At 38.3% G+C, this 23,833-nt stretch overlaps 1 protein-coding gene across 3 annotated transcripts in view; it reads left to right on the top strand.

The window, feature by feature from the left end:
• Positions 1–23,833, top strand: part of CSMD1 (CUB and Sushi multiple domains 1) — a 994,481-nt gene that overhangs the window by 222,490 nt on the left and 748,158 nt on the right. The window contains exon 1 of one of the 3 annotated variants that reach the window (XM_048936947.1): positions 17,108–17,111. The exons of the other annotated variants lie outside the window; for them this stretch is intronic. The gene's annotated coding sequence lies outside the window, so the exon portion shown is untranslated. Of the gene's footprint in view, positions 1–17,107; positions 17,112–23,833 lie in introns of those variants that run through there. 3 annotated transcript variants of the gene reach the window in all.

Genomic DNA, 23,833 nt, shown 5'->3' with positions numbered 1-23,833 from the left:
ACAGAAATCCAGGCTTAATCCCGAGTTGCCTAGTTCATGTGAAGGGCTTGATTGTGAAATCCATGTGGGTCTATTCTTAAAGCTGTTCTGCTTTGAGTAAATAATTATTTATGGTGTCTGAAATACTCAGTATTTGGCTCTGAGTTTCACTAAGGATTCTTTAGGAATGTGAGATTGATTTCACCCTATGCCTTTCTTAGATTAAGTGAGGACTTGAGCAGAGATGGTGCCCTGGTGGCCACCAAGATCTGGACTTCATGATAGGACTGATCTTGTCTCTTTTCTTTATTGTTTGTAAGGACTGTGTATGACTTCATGTGTAATAGGAATTTAAATAGATTTGAATACTTTTTTTTTTTAATGTCTGTGTTTGTGAGGTGGAGAAACTCTTTTCCATTGTGTAATTATCTGCAAAAACTCATAATCTCAAAAATCCTCTATGCTCAAGATGTATTGCATTATTCTAAATGAATGAGTGCAAATGGTCTCTGATTTACAGCCTGTTGCTTGCTGAAGGGATAAGCCTAATTCTCCTGAAGACATTGCGTGTGTTTCTCATTACTGTTTGCTGAATGAGCACTGGAAGTTAAGCAACATGTATCCAAAGAATTTTATCAAACTTTTGGAGTAGCAAGCCCTTCATGAGTCTAACTTTCTGTTCTGCATATCAGTATGCTTTTTCCCCAGACAAATTTAGTCTGCTCTTAGTAAGCATTTTACCTCATCATTCAGAGCTTCCCTTGCAGTCAGTACTTGCAGTCAGTGTAGAGAAACAGGTCATTTGAAGAGTCATTCACCTATTTTGCCACACGTGATTTTTAGCTTGAGATAAATTATACCACAGAAATGCGTATTCTCTTCATAAACCACAGGGATTCGATTTTGTGTAAACTCTAGAAAATTTTCTTCCAGTCAGTATGGAGCACTTCTCGTGCTTTCCTCCTTACTTTAAAAAGCAACAGCAGTATGTAATGGGCACCATGAAGAACTTACTTAGATTTTTTTTCATATCTCGGTCTTTCATCTAAGAAACTCCATTGTGTTGCTGTTCTAAACTGTACCGTGGGCATCTAGTAAATGCATTGATGCATATTATAAGCTGCTTTTTTCCTCTTGCACCTTCCCTACATTTTGTTCCCCTTGATCATCACTGTTTGATAGGACTGTTTGATCAATACCTTGTTTAGTACATTGGAAAGAATGAGTTTTTTTTACAGGTTCTTAAATGTATTTCTGCATCTAGTTCATCTAACTTCTTCAAATATTTGTAATATTTTATGAAGCATGTATTTCTGTTCATGCTGTGAAATAGTCATAAATACACAGTACAATTTTTAGATAGGACATATGTGTTGTAGGCACTCTGAGGCACTTCAGGTAAGAACTCCACAAAAACACCATGGATTTATTATAACTTTAAAAATAAATAAATAATGCTATCAGAGCCAAGCAAGGAAGGCGAGTCCTTCAGTTAATAGTCAAATGCAAAGCTGTGTAAGTTAGTTCTATTCCTCTATTTCATTTCCTGGAAATGGTTTCCGCTTTACCTAGAGAGCTGAGCAAATGCAGTCTCTAGACATATTAAGTATTTATACACATTTTACTTAAGGAAATGGATTAATTGTTCTTGTTTTACATTTGTGATGCATTTCTTTTTTTCAAAATGTCTTACAGAAGCAGAAAGCAGGTGGCACTATAGCCTAGGCATCTATATCCTTCTGCTTCTCATTTTTGCTACATCACATGAAGTTATTACTTCAGATAGGTGAATCACCTTCCTAACTTCTATCACATTTCGTTTTATTAGAATGCTGTGTGAAAATTATTTATGCTGTTTCCAGGAGATTCTGCTCCTCCTGTCATACCAGATCTGCTGACACTGTCAAGATTAGATCAGTTTCTTAGGACAAGGCTCGTGTTTTCTGACATCTGTGTTTTCTAACATCTTTGTTAAATGTCACATTCTCCCCCAGCATGTCATAATGTTTTTAATGAAAAAGAAACAAATGATGGTTAATTTAATGTGAGACTGCTGTTCTTGCAATTGGTGGATTCCTGTTTGAGAAAAGAGTGTTCTTAGTAGATGGAAATGTAAGTGTTGCATTTGGTGATCAGTTAGCACAAACCTGGTTAAAGAACCAAGTTTCAGGAAGATACCGTACTATTGACGCTATATTTTACTATTCTTAAATAAAAATCATAGCAGCTTGGTGTTAAGAATTTTGAAAGTTTCCCTCAGAACATTTCTCAGGAAGAGAACAGATTTTTTCTCCCTCTGTGGTGATGAAGTAATGAAGAGAAGATTTCCAAGAACATGGGATTTCCTGGCACCAAGAGACATCCTCTTGTTTCACAGTTTATGAATTAACCATCATAAAGAGGATTAAACTTTCCAATAAAAAAATGCAGCATGTTTTTTAACATCTAAGCTGTCAATCATTTATATAACTTTTTAAATGCTTTTTAAAATTAATATAAGATGGTTGTAACAACAGAAGTTAGGAAAATGATTCATTTACTTTAGAGTGGAGGTAGAAATCTTTGATTTGTAGTGTAACTGTGTAGGAAGAGATGAAGAGTTATGGGGGTGTTATGGAAGGCAGTCGTATAGGGCATAGTTAAAATGTATAAAACAGGACAATGTTTGAAAGGTAAATATTTCCTCATTTTTAATTACAGCAGAAATGCTGACTATGGAAAATGATATTGAGGAAATATTGCTGAAGTGAAGTGCAAGGTATTACTTTTGGAAATTCTCAGGACTTTGTTTAGGATAGAGTGTAATTCAGGAGTGATGTTAGATATGGAAGAGCAACACATTCAACTAAATTAGAGAATGTACCAGAAAACAGCACAGAGACCATCACTTCGTACGAGTTAGCCAGACCTCGGTGTTGAGAAAGATAACTTAGTCTATATTTGTCATATTCAGTTTTATGTCATGACTTTCAAAGGCTAATATATGCCAGCAAATAAGATGATGAATTGATTAGATTGCTGACTTCTGATTGAAAATTTAATACACAAAATTGTAAAATCAAATAGTAATGTCCCACTATTGTGCATGTATCAGAGGTTGCAACAGTTACTTACATATTGTTCATCATTTTATTTACTAATTAGAATTGGTTTTTCTTTTTTTTTCTTGAAACAAATAAAGTGAAGAAAAGCTGAAAATCCGTATAGTAACCTTGAGGTTTCAAATGCATTCACTGCAAAAGGTTACCATATTCATTGAAGTAAAATAAGAGTTGTTTGGAGGTGAAAAAAAATTACAGTGTAGAGTCCTCCAATAAATATTCCACAGCACGCAGATCTTGAGGTTCTGTCTGCCATTTAAGAAGAAAAATTCTCTTCCTTCTGCCATAGTTTCATGTATTTTTTTTCTCTAGAAATAATGGAAAATGGAGCAGAATAGGCTTATTTTCCTTATAAAGATAAAACACCAAGACATCAAAATTTCTGTTATGTGCTTCAAGCATGAGAAAGCAAATTGAGTGTGACAAGGAAATACAGGATCATGAATAAGATTTTTTTTGTTGTTGTTGGTTTCTTTATTTCTTTTCAGTGTTTTAGGGCCTTTAGCCAAATACTCTAATGTCATGCTGTGTGAAAAAGATGTTAGTTTCTTTGCTTGCTGTGAGATGTTCCAAACTTGGAAGAGGTTGCAGCTAAGAAAAAAAAATTATGAAAGAATACATTACCATGAATAACTCAACATTTGCTAGTGATGGGAAAAAAAAAAAAAGCAAGTTATTTACATATAAAATAAAAAAAAATCACACTCCAGCAGTGAATGAGTGTGTTAGATTGAAAAGAACCATGTTTTAGGCCAGTACGTATGAATCTTTTGCTTGTAATGAGGGCAGTTGATCTCAGTATTTAATGTGCAGTGACCTAGTAGTGAATACATTGACCTTTGTGAACAGAAAGTAAAATCATGCAAATTAAATTTTCAATATAAGTTAAAAATAATATTATACAGGCTAATACAGTGGATATTCAGTGACCTTCCTGGAAGTGTGAATACTAACTTGTAGCAAGAGTAGAAACTGTGGCTCTAAAGTTTTGGGTTACTCCAGGTTTGGTGTGCTCTCATTCTTTTTGTCTCATGATTAGCACTGGCAGATGCGAAGAAGGCTGAACACCTTGACTAACAGTACCTCTGTATGTTCCTGAGGGCTCACTGTTGTTCTGTCTGGCTTTTCATATCTAAGGTTTCCTGAGGGTTTTGTCTCTATCTAGATGAAGAGATGGCTTTTGGCACAACTTGGTACTTAGACGGCCCCCTTTATGTATTATCCATCTTTTTTCCCTGATCTTGTTTCTGCTTTTCCACCTGTGATCTTCCCACATCTGCCAGTATAAGCTTGCTTCATGCATTTATCCTGATTTCTTTTTCTGAAAGGAGTATTTTAAGCATCAGTATTGTGAACATCAGCATTTGGACCTAGAGAAGAACGGAAAGATTTGTGTAGAAAAGAAACAGAATTTCTGAAACTCTGAAAATTGTAGAAATCTCTGCTTTTTTTTTTTTTTTTTTTTTTTTTTTTTTTTTTTAACCTAAGAAGCCTGGTATTTAGCAACCAAAATGCAAGCAGACAAATACAGAGGAAAACTAGGATTTGTTTTTCTACTGTAAAAGAAGAAGAAGGTCTCAACGATCTTTCTTCAGATGTTTACTCCAATTACAACGCTTGGGACAAAATGGATAAGCATAGATGAGAAAGTTTACATGAGGAAAAATAGAAAACGTAAATAGTCAGGAATTCTGATACCTCCTAAAATGCTGATTCTGAAATCCTTAGTTTCAAACACTGTGTTTCTCCCCATCTGAAAGTAAGAAAGAGCAGAGGAGTGTAATGAGTATAGAATAATGTTGTAGTTGTCACCAGACTACATTGTACCACAGATCTCCAAAAACATGCAATCAAAAATAATCAAGAAAGAGGAGATGCATTTTCTGTAGATGAGGTAAATTATGCAATTATTGAATTATATATTTTAAATTTTAAAATGAAGCACTAATTTTAACATTGTAATAAGGAGCATAGTGATTTGTTTTACGAAAGCCAATTTTCAAGGCTATTCAGCATATTTGGCAGCATTTTATGGACTGTTCAAGCTTGCTTTCACAGTATAGTCTTGTCCTCGTTTATTTTTTATTGCTGTAACCATTAATCATAGGTTCTCTCTTTGTTTTCGAAAGGGCCTAGCCAAAAGAAAAGCTTGTCAACTTCATCCTTTCAACATGAAGTGCCAGAAAGGAGAAATTATTTTAAAAACATACTTTAGTTATTAGTACTGCTTCACTATATTCTCTTTGTCCATGTTTTACATTCTCTACTATCTCACTGATGGAGAGAGAGGACTTTTCCTAGTCTGAATAAGTCTTTGCAAGCTCATAAATGCAAGATTGAGCTGATGGTATCTTCCTCTAAAGACAAATACCTTAAGATGTTCTTGCCTATAATGTTTTGGAATCCCAGTTTCCCATGCTCAAGATGTTGCTCATGTGTTCTATCCATTCTGTTTCATGATCATGATATTTTACTAATCCATTTATGAATTTTAAATTGCTTAATTTATCTGAAGGGATTTGACATCACATTTTAGAAGTAAATCCAGCTGGCAACTAGTCAGCAGTGGTGTTCCCCTGAGATTTGTGTTGAGGTCTGTCCTATTCAGTTTCTTTATTGATTATATGGGTGAGGGGATTGAGTGCTCACTAAGTCTACAGATGACAGTTTCTCCCAGCTTGGTCTTGATCTGCCTAGGGGTAGGATGACCCTACAGGGGGATCTGAACTGGCTGGATTGCTGGGCTGAGGCCAGTGGGATGAAGTCCAACAAGACTAAGTGCTGAGTCCTGCACTCTGGCCACAACAACCCCGTGCAATGCTAGAGACTTGGGGCAGAGTGGCTGGAATTCTATATAGAAGAAATAGACCTGCGGGTGATGGTTGATGCTTGGTTGAACATGAACCAGCGTACCCAAGTGGCCAAGAAGGCCAATAGCATCCTGGCTAGTATAAGAAATTGTGTGGCCAGCAGGAGCAGGAAAGTGATCATTCCTCTGTACTCAGCACTGGTGAGGCCGAACCTCAAGTGCTGTATTCAGTTGAGGGCTCCTCACTACAAGAAAGTCACTGAGGCCCTGGAGTGTGTCCAGAGAAGAGCAACGAAGCTGGTGAGGGGTCTGGAGCACAAGTCCTATGAGGAGCAGCTGAGGGAGCTGGGATTGTTTAGTTTGGAGAAGAGGAGGCTCAGGGGAGACCTCATTGCTTTCTATAACTACCTGAAGGGAGCTGAAGATGAAGTGGGGTTTGGCCTCTCCTCCATTTCAGTTAGCAACAGGACTAGAGGGAATGGTTTAGTAGCCCTCACAGGTTTTGTTTATGTGGTGTTTTTATTGATATAAATACTTAATCATTTATTTATAAATTTATGTTGTTGTACTACCTCCCATCAAATTTTGTACTCAAAATCATGTAATTGTTCAAATATTTCAGTATTTCAGTAGTTTATAAGGCAACATAATTTTAGAAAGAAGCACATGAAGAGAATAAATACAGCATATTGCATAACACACATACCTAAAAATCCACGTGTATCAGAAATTTGAATCAAAATAGCATGAATACATTTGGGGTCATTATAACTCAGCGTTTTCTTCAAGGAATTGAAATTTTGTACTGTTCTATCAGAATTTAATGTGATAAAAATAATATTAGTTGGATAGCCAGCTTTCAGAAGACTGAAATATCTGCATAAGCTCTGTTCTATTGTTTTTGAAAAATAGTGTTTACATGGTAAGTACTCGAATGTTTATAATGATTTTGGAGGTGTTTGGATGGAAGTTGTAAAAGTATGGAATGTTCTCAGTATAGTCAAGTAATTTTTACAGTTTGTTATCATGCCTTTAAAATGGAGTTGTTTCCTTTTTCGAAAGTGTTCTGAGATATTCTGTCCTGTTCATATTCCTTCACTGTTTTCAGAAAGCTCTTTACAGAATGTTATGTCCCCAGCTCTGTATTTTCTAAGCATCTCTTACCTTTATTTATGCTTAAAGATTTTGTACAGCCTTAGTACAATAATCTGATGGAAGCTAGCTGCCAACACATGTGGAGCATGCACAGTTCAGCAGTAAGGAAGCCTAGTGTGTGCTAAATCAAGTCTTTTGTTTGTAATTGTAAAAACAGATCCAGTGAAGGCAGCTGCACTAACAGTAAAGTGACATTTATGGGTAATAAAGTACACACTTTTTATGTAACACCTCTCTTTCTTGGATTTTCAAAAAGAGGCAATAAAATGGATATAGAGCAGTGAGTAAATTACATCACACCAAACTAACAGATGCAGCAGTGACATTCGGGTAGGCTACAATGCAGACTTGTACATAGGAATGATGTACAGACAACTAGGGCAGTGGGAAGTATCTTTCCATTGCCTAACTGAGTCAGGGAAATGTCCTCAGTCCTGTAACCTCTCAGCATTGGCAGTGCCCAAGTTGCCAGCAGAGGAAATACTTCATAGTAGAGCCACTTCTTCTCTCAGATTGTGTCTGGTCAATTTAGAAAATCTACGAACATTTGTATCTTATTTCCTCCACTATCACTATGTCAACTGTTTGTGCATCCTAACTCTCACTTGAGAAAGCTGATTAGAAATTAAGAAACTGTAAGAATGAACTAGACCTCTATAACTACCTGAAGGGAGGTTGTGGTGAGCTGGGGTTTGGCCTCTTTCTCTTGTGTAACTGGTGATAGGACAAGAAGGGTGGACTTAAGCTGTGCCAGGGTAGATTCAGGTTGGACATTAGGAAATACTACTTCTCTGAAAGAGTGGTCACACACTGGAATGGGCTGCCCTGGGAGATGGTGGAGTCACTGACCCTGGAGGTGTTCAAGGAATGTTTGGATGTTGTGTCGAGGGGCATGGTTTAGTGACAACTATTGGTTTTAGTTAGATGGTTGGACTGGATGATCTTGTACGTCTTTTCCCACTTTGTTGATTCTGCGATTCTATATAGGATGTAGTCCTGGTGTTTTGGGAGTGACTCTATGTTTTCTCTATTCCAAAAGAGCAAAATCTTCATCTTTTTAATTTTGTTGAGTTTATCCTGGAGCAATTTCAGAGCTAAGGTCTGAGCAGGGCTGTTTATGTTTATTTGTTTGAAAGTTTTCGAAGGACATTTGCTTAGAATCTGTCAGCTTTTGGGAGCTTAGAGCCAGAAAGAGAGCATTTACACAAGATGTACACATAAAACTACTGAGATTTTCAATTAATTTTATGCAGTAAGAACATCAAATTCAGAGACAAATTTTTGGGCTGTGATATTGTGAAGACTGAAATGAGGTGATTGGTGGTAACCAAAACATCTTCATCAAGGGTAAGTTACATCTGACAAACTTGGTGGCCTTTTATGGTTTTACAGCATCAGTGGATAAAGAGACTGACATCATCTAACTGGACTTATGCGAAGCATTTGACACTGTCCTGCATGACATCCTTGTTACCAAATTGGTGAAAAATTGATTTGATGGATGCACCACTTACTGGACAAGGAACTGCCTGGATTGTTGCACTCAGAAAGTCGCAGTCAATGGCTCAGTGTCCAAGTGGAACCCAGTGATGAGTGGTGTTCCTCAGGGATTGGAGTTGGGACTGAGTTATTTAAGATCTTTGGAGGTGACATGGACAATGGGATGGAGTGCACCCTCAGCAAGTTTGCAGATGGCGCGAAGCTGAGGGATGCTGTTGACATGCTAGAAGGAAGAGATGCTATCCAGAGCACCTTGGACAGCTTGAGAGGTGGGCCCATGCCAACCTCATGAAGTTCAAGAAGGCCAAGTGCAAGGTCCTGCACCTGAGTCAGGGCAATCTCAAGCACAAATAGAGGTTGTGTAAAGAATGGCTTGAGAGCATCCCTGAGGAAAAGGATTTTGGAGGGTTGGTTTATGAAACATTCAACATGAGCTGGCAATGTGTGCTTGTAGCCCAGAAGGCCAACAGTATCCTGGCCTGTATCAAGAGAAGTGTGACCAAAAGGTCGAGGGAGGTGATTCTGCCTCTCTGCTCTGTTCTCATGAGATGCCATCTGGATATCAAGCTGTTGGAGCAGGTCCAGAGGAGGGCCATGTAGATGATCAGGTGACTGGAGGACCTCCCCTGTGAAGACAGGCTGAGAGCTGGGGCTGTTCAGCCCGGAGAAGGTCTCAGGAGACCTTATAGCTGCCTTCCATTATCTGACAGGGGCCTTTAGGAAAGCTGGGGAGGGACTTCTTAGAAGGGCATGTAGCAACAGGACAAGGGGAAATAGCTTTAAACTGGAAGAGAGTAGATTTAGACTAGATATTACAAAGAAATTTAGTGTGAGGATAGTGAGATTCTGGAACAGGCTCCTCAGAGAGGCTGTGGGTGCCCCCTCCCTAGAAGCGTTCAAGGCCAGCCTGAATTGGGCTTTGAGCAGCCTGTTCTAGTGGGAGGTGTCCCTGCCTTTAGTACGGGGATTGTAACTAGACAATCTTAAATGTCCCTTACAAACCAAACCCTTCTGCATGTCCAAGATTCTTAAATTGCACAATTTTTTTTGCTGTCTGTAATAGTTTAAACTGTAACATTCTGGTTTAAAAAATAAAATATGATAAATCTTTAGAAAAGCAAAACTTCTTTATTTACCTGTTAACATAAATTAGCTGCTATAAAAACCTTTCAAAATCTCCATCAAATTGAAGAACAAAATAATGATTCCATTAGAGATTTGTTATTTAAGGCTTATTTACTGACTAAAAAGGAAATTCATTAGTCTTCTATAATTTACAGACTAAAGAAAATTTAACTCAAACTCATACAAGAAGTAGCCTAAAAGCTTGCATATAGCTCCTTCCAACTAGTCATAATTCGTTATTTTCTTTAAAACACATAACCTACCTTTTCTAGTAGGAAAAAATCAGTGTGACTTTGAAACATTAGCCTCTTACCTGAAAACAGGTGCACAAGGAGAGTGACATAGCTGATACATCAAGTTTGAGAATTCAGTGAACATACCACTAAATTTATACTTAATTAGAATTATCTGTTTTACAAGCATTTTAATGGATAACTGTTTCCTGGATGAAACAGGAAACAAGAGAGCTTATGTCCTCATTTCCTACTTTTTTAGTGAAATCAGTATGTAAGATAATAATTGAATAAGTTACACTTTAAGACTCTGAGTTTTATTATGCAATATTATCTGTAGGGGAAAAAAAAAAAAAAAAAAAAAACCAAAAAAAAAACCAAAAACAAAAACCCACCAACAAAGTGAATTTGTGAAATAAAGCAAATCTTCCTTTCTCACTTTCACCCATTTTACCTTAATCTTGTTCATTCAGTCGTCTGCTTATTGCTTTCTACTGTAATTGAATTCTTCCTTTCTTACATGTAAATTGCTTTTTAAGTACCATGAGTCTGAACTAAAGCCCAAAGTACATAGCAAGCATTTATTTGTCACTTTATGTTTAACTTTCCTCTTACTTGGGACAAATTTCAGACTTCACTGATTGTAAGAGATTATTCTATTCTATGCCTCAAAGCTTGCTGGGGACACAGATGGACTTGTTCAAGTCCAGACAAGTCCCGAGCAAGGATTGTTAAATCCTTTGTCTGGGGGAAGGCAGATGGACAAGGCCAGGGGCGACGAGAGCGAGATGAACTGCAGCTAAATAGCTGTGAAGTGCTCCTTTGTGTGGACTTATCTCCGGATGATGGCCATCTCAGGAGGTACTCAATGACTCTTGCTCGAGGCCCATCCTTGTCACGTAGGCAGGAGGACAAGGAGGATAAAAGAGGAACTGAAAACCATGAGGTTAGGTTTCTGACAACGGATTCCTCATGAAGAACGGGTTAGGTTTTCTGACAATACTGACTCCTCATGAAGAAGAACAGAAGGTTTCTGGCAACAGATTCATGATGAAGAAGGGAGGTTTCTGACAACAGATTCCTCACGAAGAACGAGGTTTCTGACAACAGATTCCTCATGAAGAACGGAGGATTTCTGGCAGCAGATTCCTCCTGAAGAAGAAGAGAGATTCCTGACGATCAGATTCCTCGTGAGGTGATTCCTGCATACTGGGGGGGGCAAACTCTCCTGAGCCTGCTGCCTGACCGCTGTTGCTGCTTCAAGAATTGGCTCCCTGACTTCCTCTTCTACCTGCCAGCTGCTCAAGGCCGGCCTCGCTGCTGCTCCCAGTCTTCTGCTGCGTTCTGCCCGGGACCTTCAAACACCATGCAACGGGACCGCTGCTGGATCCTGCTGGTGACTATCCCCACTTTACGCAACTCCTGCTTCTTTTCCATCTTTTCTATCGCACTCCTTCCCTTCCCCGTCTCCCTGATTAGGTCTTAGTAATAAACTGGATGCAACGACATATGAACCGTTGTTTCTTAATCTCACACCGGGTATACAGATATTAAAGAACCTTATCTCTCTCCTATAAATTGGAGCGAGACAACTGATTCAAAGAAACAATCTCCCTAGACCATCAGAATGTAGAAGGCAAAAAAAAAAAAAAAAAAAAAAAGTGGAGATTTATTGTATTTGGGTTCATCCACTTTTGCAATCCAAAGTGGTTTGTGGTTCATTATATTGATCCCAGTCCCTCTGAACAGAGGTGTTGAGAGAATCAGGGTGTTGAGAGTGTGCTGAAGGATAGAGAGAAAAAAAATAGGAAAGAAAGGAAAGAAAAGCAAGTCACCACCACAGATCTCGTGATGCTTGAGCGTCCTTCTCCTGTCACTGAGGTAGTTGAGGATGTGTGGAGCGTGTGTCCCTGTCTGTGGGGTTGGTAAGGCTGTATGTTGGTCCCTTCCAATTGGGCCAGGAGCTGTTGCCAAGCAGAAAGTGTCCAGTACCACGTAGCATTTGTGTGCCATGCTGGATGTACTTCTGCCTTTGCACGGTGGTTGTGGAGGATTGTAGTTGGGGGAGGAACCTGAAACCACCTTAAGCAGGACTAACTCCTGACATTTCCATTACACTTGCAAACAACCTGTGTTTTTTTCTGCAGTTTTTGCAAGAGTGAAAGATTTTTGTTCTGAAGCCTTCACAAGATTGTTACAATTTTGTTACACTAGCCACCAGTTATCCGCAAGTTGAAAAGAGGGCGAGAATTCACAACTGTTACAGTTCCATTTGGTGTTGCCACGGAGTCTGAGCCAGAAAGAAATGCATAATTTTATTCCCGCAATCCACCTAGAGAAACGAAGGCATGGTAAATCAGTGTGAGTTTAGACTTTTCACCAGTCTGTACAAACTAAATGTGTAAGAATGCTTGGTGTGCTCACAGCAATTCGAATGTATGAGTTCATTCTGTATACGTTCAGCCCTGGCATCACCATGTGATAAGTAGAGTCCAATCTGCTCTTCACTGCTTGTCAGCAAGGGCAATTAGGTTGTGCACAGCATGGCACTGCATGCTACTACAAAGCTTCCTGCTGGGTCAGAGTGCGGGCAGACTAAAGCTCTTACCTGCCTGCAAAATATCTTTATAGGCATAGCTACTGAGTGCCTTTAGGCAAAGGATCTTATGCTACTTTGGAACAAATAAGAGTATTTCATTTTTGGGTTATAGTAAGAGTGGTAAATCACTGAAGAATAGCTTGAGTGCTTAGTTTCATTTTGCATTAATGTTTATCAGCAAGTAGGTAACTCTTCAATGTATGCATAGGCTGCTCTGAAAGTAATGCCTTCCTATTTTTTTTTCCATGAAAACTACAATAGACACAAAGAGCATAATAACACTTCTTGATAGCGAAAATCATCAGCAACAAATGCTATTTTTTGACAGTTGCCACCACCCGTCATGCATTTTAACCAATGATGAACAAGAGCTTACATGCAGAGCTTTCAAAAATCTTCGTGGTCGTCCATAGGGTGGTTTGTCTTTCATGTCACTGCTGAAATGCAGCACTCACTGCCTCAGTATGCTAACAACCACTGCTTGGTCTCCATCAGTGTTCAGCATGGATTGACAGCTGTCAAAGGTTGCCCTTTTTTCCCCATGGGTGAATATCATCTTTGTTAGGAGTAACTTGTTGCTCAATCATAATGTAATCCATATCTTCTGTTTGTTATTATAAGTGCTCTTGTTTAGTCATAAATTCAGAGTAAGTGACGTTATGACAAGAAAAAGAAGTATCAGAAATTATTCAGCAGATACTCATTGGAATATACTGAAAGATATTCTTTAGTCTATTGTGGAATAATAACTGATATTTCTTATGAGTTCATTGGGCTCCAAGTTAGCCTTTACAGAATAATGTTTTAGGACAACCTGAGGCAAATGACATGCTTCAATTTTCAAACAGCTCTTACCAAATGAAATTAGTGAGTAAGTAAATGACTAAATTAGCGTTGGAAATGTAATTTTCATGAATAACAATTTAAGAGAGGCTTTTGTTTGTTTGTTTGTTTTGTTTGATGGAGAGCTGTTAGAAAATAAGTGGAATCTTTAATGTTTAGGAGATATTCAGAGCTTGGGAAGATAAGTATTGCGTAAGAAGCAAAAGAGCAAACTCTTATACCCATGAAATCTCTTCTGTACAAGGCATCCTACTTGTACATTGTGATTAAAAACAAACAAATAAATGTCATGGAAAAGATCGGATTCTTTATTTACCTTACGTGTTTCCTTGTTTTAGAGAAAACTATTGATTTTCATGCAGAATGAAAAAAAAGTTCTTTTGAATCTTCATTTCTGCGTATTTTTTTTTTTTAACTAATTGGCTAATTTACATTTTTAATGCAGACCAAAAATACATTAGCTTTTTTTGCCTAGTTAGTTAGCTGCTCTTACAAAAACAGTTCCAGTCCTCTTGCTCAAAAATATGTGATAATTGCTTTTCACTTCTAAGAAATGCAGATCACATTCTTAAAAAAAAAAAAAAAAAAAAAAAAAAAAAAAAAAACTTATTAATTTGCCATTTTAGTGATCTTTCTTTTTTATATTTAATTTCCGTAGTGTGAAAGATTGTATCAACTCAATAAATTTCTGAAAAGTTAATGTTAATTGTAAGCAGCAAGGTCAAATAAAGCATGACAGTAGACTAAAATAACAAGAAATATGAAAGCAGACTAAAAAGCATTCATTTAAGCTGAAAGATCTTGCTATAGTGAGAGATACGGAAACTTTCAAGTTGTACCTGAGTGTAGATAATATGAGGCTCTCTCAATTACTGTTAGGCCCCAGTTGCTAATAATCATTCTCTTTTTTTTTTGTGGAGGAGCCCGTCTGAGTTCTTTCAGATGTTCAAGATCCATCGCTGTGAAGTGCTTTGAACAGAAATGAATTGCTAACCATCTTTACATTCTCAGTTTCTCATATATGACATGGAAACTTTTGTTCTCTGCTCTCTTCATGCGCAGAAAAAAAGAGTAAAGGAAACACCTTTGGTTTCCTTGGTATTTGGTTTTACTTCAAATCTTTGAAGCATAAACAAAAGCTGCTTTGAAGTAATGCTAAAATCTCTTTAAAATAGGTAGTTCTTCTAAGCTTTGTTTTTTCTTATTAGCGATATAGAAAAGATTATCAAGTCTCACTGAAGTAGGATTTGCAGTGTGTCATGTACCTAATACCCTTTTTATTCAGTCTATACTTCAGTCTATACTGAAGATACCCTATGTGGGTATTTTTCATGTCTGATAGTGGTTTCTATACCTGAAAAATATGTTTTTTTTACTCTCCTACTCTCCCATTTTGTATATCAGTCATTCACAAACCCATTAAGTTTCGTAAGACACAATAGGGAGGATAAACATATGATAAATCCTATGTGTCAGCATCCTCTGTCTTGTAGTTTAAGCATTTTCTTTTATTTCAGTCTGATTTGCATTACTTTTGTATTGAAATTTTACAATTATTCACGTTTTAAAAATATGAAGTTTATTTGCTTTTGATCAGTTATAGATGTATACGATTTCCATCTGGTACTCTTCTCTCCCATGTCTGCCAAGGAGACCTGGAAGAAACATGATCAGTGTAATAGTCTGTGACTCATTGTATTTTGGAAGACAAATTTGCAGAAAATGTTTTCTAGCCAAATATCTTTTGTCTTCAAAGATATCTCAAAGTTTACTGCTTCCATTAGCTGCCATAATGACTGAAAGGAAGTTTTAGGATTTAAAACATTAATTAACTTTTTGTAAAATAGCTTAGTATAGACGTCATTTAATCTTTTCAATGTATCCATACAGCTGAAATAAAGCACAGGTATCTAAAGATTCTGCAGGGACAAAGCTCACTGTTGGCAATGTGATACACAGAGTTGCAATGTATTTGATTTCAAGAAAGTGAAGGAGATAGTAAGTGACAACAAGAAAATAGAAGCATATGGAGGAGTGCTGAAATGTTACCAAAATTCCTCTGAATCAAAAAGAGTTTTTGTTTTCCTGCATTTTTAATACCTTCACAAGTCTCTCAAGGTTGTGCAGACAAGTTAATCACTTGTGGAAGAGAAACAGAAGTTTATCAAATCCAAAATTATCGTAGCCTTTTAAAAACAAAAATATTCTTTAAGATATGGCCTTCCCTTACTGCTACTTCATATGTACACCTCTGAACAGACAGATTGGAAATCATCCCAGACTACCCATCCTGGAGTTAAATGTTCCTGTGTTAGCTTAATGAAAAACAAGCCTATTTAAAGGTAGCAGTGCCATAACACATAAAAACATGGATGAGATTTAAGAATCATATTAACGGTTTTCTTTCTCCAGATTTCTGAAACGAGATCCAGTGCTGTCTGCCAAGGGTTCAGTGTAGGTTTTGTTGTCTGTCACTTAATTTTACCATGGAAGCCAAGATAGATTCTGTATTGAATTAAATTTCCATTCTTAGGTAAAAATAAGACCATTTGGAAGTTCTTATTTGATTGCTTATTCCTAGGTTGAAAAAGGAAATCTGCTTACTGATAGTTTTGTAGGTAGAAATTTATCGAATCAAAAGGTGATCCAAGAGGACAATACTGAGTTTCTATGTTACTAAGTCCTAATGGGAGTTTGTTCTGTAGTTTTGTTTTTTTTTTTTTTTCCACTTTTAGTCTTGCTACAATTCAAGCTGAAAAAAATGTATATATATATTCCATAAATGCACTTTATTACAAGTAACTTTTTCCATGAAGACAAAATTTAAAAAAAAAAAAAAAAAAAAAAGCTCTTTAAAGAATTTATGACTGTAAAATTAGCTCAGATCATGAATTTAGGTTTCTAGCGTGGGAAGTAAAGTTAGATCACTACCTGTTTGTAATCTTGCTCTTTCCAAAAATAAAACCTGTGTGATTTAGGCATTTATCTTGGGTTTCAGTAGGAGCAGTGAGACCTGATGTGTAGGCATGGACAGAGCTGCATAGCAGCTTCTTTTTCTGCTATGTGAGCCAGAGAAGGTGCTTCATCAATATGTGCTGCAACACAGTCACGATCTTACATCCCCTGGAGAGCCTACCAGGAAAATCTTATGCTTTCTCCAAACTGCCTCTCCTTCTCCATTATACCCAGTAGTGAAAATAAGACTCTGGTTGATAGTGATAAAGGGACCTCTGGTTGGCTCTGTTCACAGCCTGAACTGAAAAAGGGAACTATATCTAAGCGATGTGTTTTTTTCCACTTGGCTTTGTTTTTGTATGCCCTTCCAGCTGCTGTTTTGCATGCCAATGCAAGACTGGCTTAGAAGTTCATAGTAAAATTCTTACTTTCAAACAATTTTTAAGTAAAAGTAAAATACACTTCCACTGTAAAATGTCTTCGTACTTTAACTGTAGTGCTTCAGAAAATTAGTGATTTTCTGCAAATACAGTCACACAGAAACACACAGATAATGTTCACTTTATTCTTTTTGGAAACTGTATTCTTCATGAATCACTGTCCAGGATTCTCAGTGATTTTATCTGCAGGTGGACAGTGTTGGTGTGGTGGCATTCCACACTGAAGCAAGGAATTGCCTCGGCAGGGCAATTGAATTTCTGTTAGTGAGGAAGTGCTGGGTACCATTGTGCCTGAGCCTGTTGCTGTCACTGGAGAGTGGCAAGGAAACTACCTGTGTGAGGGATGAGCAGTGGGATGATCTGTTCAATATGGTGGCAAAGCTCAAGGAGGAAGTGGAGAGATTAAGGAGGATCAGGGAGTGTGAGCGTGAGATAGACTGGTGGAGTAACTCCCACCCAGGAGGTTTTCTAGAGCAAGGAGGTCGACTTCACTCCTCAAGACTGCCTTTGCTAAAAAGGAAAGGAAGATAGTCATCATGGGTGACTCCTTAGAGAAATGAAGTGCTCTGTATATTGGCCAAACCCTACTCATAAGGAAGTGTGCTGCCTCCCTGGGGCCTGGATCAGTGACATTATTAGCAGAATCCCTAGTCTTGTTTGCTCCTCTGATTATTATTCTTTACGCATAGTTCAGGCTGGCAGCAATAAAGTTGCTGAGAGAAGTATGAGGGCTATCAAAAGGGACTTTAGGGGACTGTGGCCGTTAGTAGATAGAGTGGGAGTACATGTGGTGTTTTCCACTGTCCCTTCAGTGATGGGGAGAGATGCTGGAAGGACCAGGGAAGCCTTTCTGATAAATAATGTCTGAGGGGGTGGTGCCACTGAGGAATTTTGGCTTTTTCAACTGTTGGGCAGTTCACTCGGCACCTGGTCTGATGACTGCTGATGGGGTCCACCTGGATCATGGGGGGAAAAAAATTCTGACCCTGGAGCTGACTGGGCTGATAGGGCTTTAAATTAGGTTAGAAGGGGGAGGGAGTTGAGAGTGAGCCTGCTAAAGACAATATGTGGGATAGCATCGCTAAGTCAGAGAGATTATGTTCTAGCTAGGAACAGTTTGATGTGGTTGCCAAGCTGCTCTCTATCACATTTGAAAAATGGTGGCTGTCAGTTGAAGTACCCAGTGATTCAACAAAGGGAAACATCACTCCCGTATTCAAGAAAGGAAGACCTGGGGAACCACAGGCAGGTGAGTCTCATGACTGTTCCTGGGAAGATTATGGAACAGTTCCTCCTGAAGGGGATGTTAATGCACAAGCAAGATGTGAAAGGGATCTGAAACAGCTGGCATGGTTTCACCACAGGCATATTGTGCCTGACCAATCTGTTGGCCTTCTATGATGGAGTTATGGCATCTGTAGATGAAGGAAGGGCAAATGATAGCATCTACCTACACTTCTGCAAGGTCGTTACCATGGTCTCACACCCCATCCTTATCTCTAAATTGGAGAGAAATGGATTTGAAGGGTGAACTATTTGGTGGATATATAATTGGTTGAATGGCCATAGCCAAAGGGGTTTTTGTCAGTAGCTCTGTGCACAGGTGAAGGTTGATCACGAGTGGTGTCCCCCAGGGGTCTGTTTTGGGACTAGTGCCCTTCAGTAACTTTATCAGTGACATAGACAGTGGAAGTGAGTGTATCCTCAGCAAGTTTGCTGTTGACACCAAGCTGAACACAACAGAAGGGGGGGATGCGATTCAGAGGAACCTGGACATGCTCATGGCCTTTGACGTGGTCCCCCACCATCCTTATCTCCAAAATGAAGGGATGTGAATTTGATGGGTGGAACCACTCGATGAATAAAAAATTGGTTAAAAGGCTGCAGACAAAGGGTAGTTATCAATGGCTCTTTGTCCAGGTGGAGGCTGGTAACAAGCGGTGTCCCCCAGGGATCTGTCTTGGGACCAGTGCTCTTTAACATCTTTATCAATGACATTAATGACAGAATCGAGTGCACCCTCAGAAAGTTTGCTGACGACACCAAGCTGAGTTGTGTGGTTGACATGGTGGAAGGAAGGGATGCCATTCAGAGGGACCTCAACAGGCTTGAAAGGTGGATCTGGGTGAACCTAATGAGGTTCAACACAGCAAAGTGCAAGGTTTTGCACTTGGGCTGGAGGAATCCCAGGCATCCATACAGACTGGAAGGAGTGGTCGTTGAGAGCAGCTTCACAGAGAAAGACCTGGGGGTTTTGATAGACAAAGAACTTAACATGAGTCAGCAGTGTGCCCTTGCTGCTTGGAAAGCAAATAATATCCTGGGCTCCATCAGAAGAGGGGTGGCCAGCAGGGACGTGGAGGTGATTGTCCCCTTCTACTCTGCTCTTGTGAGGCCACATCTGGAGCACTCTGTCCAGTCTGGAGCCCCCAGTACAAGAAAGACAGTTGGAGAGGGTCCAGAGGAGAGGCACAAAGATGAGCAGGGGACTGGAATACCTTCCGTACAAAGACAGGCTGAGGAAGCTGGGCTTGTTCAGCATGGAAAAAAGAAGATTGTGAGGTGACCTCATTGCAGCCTTTAAATACCTAAAGGGAGCCTACAGAGGGGAGGGGAATCAACTCTTTGAAAGGGTAGATAACAACAGGACAAGGGGAAATGGTTTTAAGTTGAGGGAGGGAAGACTGAGGTTGGATGTCAGGGGGAAGTTCTTTACAGAGAGAGTGGTGAGGTGCTGGCACAGGCTGTCCAGAGAGGTTGTGGATGTCCCATCCTTGGAGGTGTTCACGACCAGATTGGATGGGGCCCTGGGCAGCCTGGTCTAGCATTAAATAGGGAGATTGGTGGCCGTGTATGTGGCAGGGGGATTGGAGATTCATGATCCTTGAGGTCCCTTCCAACTTTGGCCATTCTGTGATCCTGTGATTCTGTGAAATAATTTGAACTTGTGAGCATACATAAAATGCCAATAATTACATGCTTTAAACTAAAAGAGGATAGATTTAGGTTAGATGTTAAGACAAATATTTTTTCACTCAGAGGGTGGTGGAACGTGTTGCCTAGAGGGGTTGTGGATGACTGATGCCTAGAGGCATTCAAGGCTGGGTTGGATGGGGTCCTGGCCAGCCTGAGGTAGTAGTTGGCCACCCTACCCATGGCTGAGAGATTGAAACTAGATGATCTTTAAGGTCCCCTCCAACCTAAGCCATTCAATGATGATAATAGGGCTGCCCAGTTTTTAAAAAAATCCATATGGTGCTGTCAGCATGGAGATTTTCTAACAGCAAGCTGTGTTATGGAGAATATTTTTCCTTGTGCTGCCTGTATCTGTGAATTGACTGCTTTGCCAATGGTTGCAGTCTGCAGGAGATGTGTTTTTGTTTTGATGAAGAGAACAAAGAAGAGACAAAATACAGCACAGACAATAGAGTATTGATTCAGAGAGGGCATTCTTTGCATTGTAGTTAATTTCTAATTCTGACTTATTTTGTGGATTTGACTGCATCAATGAACATGCTTTAGAATCAGTTAATGAGTAATGAATATGGTTTTTAGTAACACTTTGCTACGTAGCTGACAGAAATGTCATAGTTTTGTTTCAGTAATCAGAATTCATTCTTGACCTTGGTAAACTCATCTAATGTAAAAATTCTTTGGGACTAACTCTTTATGTATTGTGGTATACTATCTGGCTTTCTTATGTAACTCCATGGCATCAGTTTCAGGCAGAAGCACATTAGCTAGTTGCTTAGGGTGACAACTTTCCCAGGTGTTGCTGGTAGTATTTGACTTAAGCCCACAAGATAAAGTGAAATCTGCAGTCAGAGAATCCAAGTTCTGAGCTGTTGAACTCATGTTGAAACAAGAATTTTGTATCTGTATGCACAGAAAGAACTGTGTCTAAAACAACCGACCAGGTAAGTTAGCTGATTTGGGGGAAGAGAATGTATGTTTTTAATTCCAGTAGTACTTATTTCGTATTTATATATTAATGTCCTTAGGAATTTCATTTAGAATAAAAACTCCTTTTCCTAGATAACCTAGTGAAAGTAATCAAAAAATGTGTAGCCATCATGACCTTACTAAGGGCAAATTGTTCCTAACAAGTTTTGTGGCCTTCTACGATGATTCCTACATTGGTTACAGGAAAGAGCAATGGATGTCATTTATCTGGACGTGTGAAAAGCGTTTGACACTATCCCACATGACAGTGAGGAGAGACATGGATACTCAATAGTTATATGTCCTGATAGAGAGTATTGAAACGTAATATTCCTTGGGGCTCAGTCTTGGAAACAGAGTTGTTTAACATCTTTGTTGGTGGGACTGAGCAAGTTGAAGGAAGGTCATCCAGACTGGCCTAAGAATTGGTTTTGTATTAACTGCATTAAGTTCAACAGGGCAAGTGCAAGGTCCTGCACCTCAACCGGCAATCGCAGATAGGAATACATGCTAGATGATGAGCAGATTGAGAGCATCCATCAGGAGAAAGGCTTGGGGTATTCATAGCTGAAAACTGAACGTGAGCCAGCAATGTGTACTTGCAGTCTGAAAGGCCAACCATATCCTGGGCTACATCAAAAGAAGCATGACCAGCAGGACAAGGGTAGTGATTATACCCCTCTACTCTGCTCTTTTAGGACCCTGTCTGAGGTACGATGTTCAGCTCTGGTGCCTTCAATAAGAGGAGGACATGGATAATGATCAGAGGGCTGGGGCACTTCTCCTGTAGAGTGAGACTGGGAGAGTTGGGTTTTTTTGAGCCTGGAGAAGTCTCTGGGGAGACCTTATTGTGACCTTCCAGGACCTAAAGGGGGCCTGCAAAAAAGTCAGAGAGAGGCTGTCAGATGTAGCGTAGCGCTGGGACAAGAGGTAATGGCTTTAAATATAACAGAGTACATTTATATTAAACATTAGGAAGAAATTATTTAATCAGAAGATGGTGATTCACTGTGAAGTGACAGAAACTGTGAATGCTGGTGTTCAAGATTAGGTTGGAATGGGTTTTGAGCAACCTGCTCCAGTGGGAGGCATCCCTGCCCATGGCAGAGGGTTTGGAACTAGATGGTCTTTAAGGCCCGTTTCAACCCAACCCATTCTCTGATCTTCTTTTGTGGCTACATTACTTTGAAGTCAAGAAAGAAATCAGTTTTTCAAATCAGATGAAATTCGCCACTGTCCAAAACATGATCTCAGTTGGTCAAAAGAACAATCCATTAACTTATTTCTAAGAAATTATTCTCTTGCAAGACAAGACAGAGATTTTCAACCAAACGTTTTTTAGTTAGATCAGTTGCTATGAAAATTGTTTTTTTTCTTTTTTTTTTTCCTAGCAGTTAGCCAACCTTGCTTAATTTTTGACTCTACTTGCTTTTTGTTATGCTACAAAAAAAGTGTTTGGAAGTCTCAGATTTTAACAACTGACATTCCTTCTCCTATTGCTTAGTACTAGCTAGGTCAGAGCACTTACATTTCTTTGAAGATGAATTTACTTCTATGATAATAATAGCTGATAGAAGAAAAAAATACCTAGAGGTCTTTAAACCCACTGGTTTTATGTTTCAGTTGACCTCTCCTCTTTTTTTTTTTAAGTTTTAATTTAAAAAATATAGTTTAAAATGTTACTTATATACATTAAGGTTACAGTATACTTTATATGCAGCCAAGACAATTGATCTTCAGTCAATGCAACCTAGGCAAGTAAGAAATTTGAACACATGTTTTAAATTGATAAGCTCCATAAAAAGCATGTTACTTACTTAAAGGTAGTTTGAAGCTGAGCAGCTGTCAGTCAACATTCTTTTACTTTATAAAGAAGGTTATCCTGTGTACAAGTGACTGGAAAGCCAGTGATTTTTACATAATATTTGAATAAAGAGTAGACTTCAGGCATCACTATTTTGTTCATGTTTGAATTTAAAAAAAGAAACAGAGTCCAGAACCTCTTTTAAAAATAAATAAATAAACAAATCTACTTTATCTTGGTAGTTCAACGGTCTTTAAAGCAGAGTGCAAAGGTGCTTTAATCTGAACCTATTATTAAATTACACAATTAAGGTAGTGTATGCGAGGCACTTATCCCTTCTAGAAAAGTGAATGGATGATTTTTACTCCTGAACTAAGTGCACCACTACTTACATGAAAAAGTACAGCTGTAGAATTTATTTTGGTAATACAGATTTGGTACACTGTAATAGATCAGTGGCTAGAATCATCTAGAACATCTAGAATATTACAAATAATGGAAGCAGCAATTTTAGTATGTGAATCATGACCGAATATGGCAATGATTCTGAATATGTTCTCAGGGATCAGAAAAAGACATACCATTGTGAAAGGCTTCAAGTCTAGTGTCAAAACAGGAACCTTTGTCTTAAGAGTTTGTTCTTTAATATTAACCATAGCTGCTTAGACAACCATATCTGAAACACATCTAAGAATTAAATCTAAACTTCTGCTTGGTCTTGACTATTACCCCATTTAATTTTTGTTCAGCTTGTAGTCCTTTTAATAACATAATTTTACAGAAAACAGTCTATATCTATTGTCTTTTTAATCTTTTAATCTTTAAAGATAATGAGGCACTATGTGCTTTGGACAGTTTCAAACAATCTACCATTTTCAGAAAGGATTTAATAATTCAAAATATGGAAACCTATGGAAACCTTTTTTCTTTTCACAAAGTGTTTTTTCATAACAAAAAGACTTGTTACTTTTACAGTAAATCTAAGTAAATATTAAATATTTTTGCCATTTTTTTCCCAGTAGTAATAACTGCTTCTCTTAAGTTGCTTGTAATTTCAAGCTATTATTAGTTTAATCATGAATTAAATGGTAAATGTGAGTATGTCGTATCTCAGATGATTTTATACCAAGAATCTAGAATGCAGCTTATTCTGAACATTTTTATAAAATGCGTGTTTCTCTGTAATTATAGATCTTCAAACATTGAATAGCTTTTTAATTTCTGAAAAAAGACCCAAGTAGATATGAATTGTGCAGATTTTCAGAAGTGCATAGTTTGATTTAAAAAAAAAAAACAAAAAAAAAAACAGAAAACAAGTATGCTTAAAATAAAAAGGTATCATTGAAAG

This window comes from Lagopus muta, chromosome 2 (genome assembly GCF_023343835.1).
Source record: "Lagopus muta isolate bLagMut1 chromosome 2, bLagMut1 primary, whole genome shotgun sequence".
NCBI classification, from domain to species: domain Eukaryota; kingdom Metazoa; phylum Chordata; class Aves; order Galliformes; family Phasianidae; genus Lagopus; species Lagopus muta.
Note: the sequence above shows the minus strand (reverse complement) of the source record. Positions and strands in the feature narration are given on the sequence as shown.